At 41.0% G+C, this 1,249-nt stretch overlaps 1 pseudogene; it reads right to left on the bottom strand.

Moving 5' to 3' along the window:
• Nucleotides 1-757: 757 nt before the first annotated feature.
• Nucleotides 758-907, bottom strand: LOC129823392 (U1 spliceosomal RNA; annotated as a pseudogene).
• Between the last annotated feature and the right edge of the window lie 342 nt (nt 908-1,249).

Below are 1,249 nucleotides of genomic sequence, written 5' to 3'. Positions count from 1 at the left end.
ACTTACTCACAGCTCAAACACTCGCACCTGTCGTCACTTCTCCAATCAGGATGGGCGTATTCAGGCTGGTATGGCCGTAAGCAAAGGTGCATCTCTTTGCACACCATATAAAGTCAAAGTGAGTCTGATAAACAGACGTTGCATTCTCACCAATTAGATAAGCAGCTTGAACTTTGGCTCACTCAAAAAGTGGAAGAAATTACATATACTGTAGCCATCACTTTTTAGCACAGATAGTTGGATGAAATACAAACAAACCTTGCAAACATTTCTAAGCGAGGGCACATATTTCAGCCTTGTGGGAAAAAACGGACAAATACAATGACTTCTGACAAATACATCATCAGCAAAAGTTTCCCATGCAGCTATCCTACTAGCCACAATAAATACACAAAAGCTCTGGATGTTGAAAACCTATTGCATTGTTCTGTGCTAAGGAGGAACGCATGTATGGACAATTTCATATTGGAAGCGCATGACACATCATGACCGGGGGGGGGGGGGGGGTTAGAGTGGCTTCCCAACTATCTCCTGATTGAAGTACCAGCGTGGCATAAATACAATGCTGCATTTCGCAACATAATGTTTCGACAAAATGCCAACAATATTTTACAAACAAATGTTTCCACCTTTCGATTGGTCCACAAAGTCTCCTTCACAACTGACTTCAAAGATCTCCATAAGCACAGTCAGTTGACTCAAGTCATCCTTAAGCCTGCCGCCAAGCAACGGTTTATCATTAACAAAGACATCAGGGTAAAGCGCAAACGAGCACTACCATAAATTTTGCAATCGAGATTCACACATTTGGAAAATTCGCAAGGGGTCAGCACAGCCAGAGTGCAATGGCTGAGCCCCACACCGGCTGAACCACCTTCTTGATTACAGTATCTCTTTTGCTTAGTGGAGGAAAAGTCTCTCCAGTGCCAACATTTTCCGCTAACGGTAACCACTTTGTGTTCTGATAATATCATATCACATCGACCTGCGTTAAATGCCGTTTAGGAATGCACTTGCACACAGAGTAGTGAAAAAGTAGTTTATTTTGTTTACTAGATTATATCAGTGAACCACTAGATTCCCATCATGCAACACTGTCGAAAAAAATCACCAATTACTTTTTAATATCTTAACCTATCTGATATCACAAATGTTTGCGATATGACGAAATACAATCACATTCAGACACACACACACACACACACAGACAAATGCATGAAACCAATTGATTTATTATCGATAACATCTC

The sequence above is a fragment of the Salvelinus fontinalis genome, chromosome 25 (genome assembly GCF_029448725.1).
Source record: "Salvelinus fontinalis isolate EN_2023a chromosome 25, ASM2944872v1, whole genome shotgun sequence".
In the NCBI taxonomy this organism is placed as follows: domain Eukaryota; kingdom Metazoa; phylum Chordata; class Actinopteri; order Salmoniformes; family Salmonidae; genus Salvelinus; species Salvelinus fontinalis.
The sequence above is the reverse complement of the archived record's forward strand: the minus strand, read 5'-3'. Positions and strand labels throughout refer to the sequence as shown.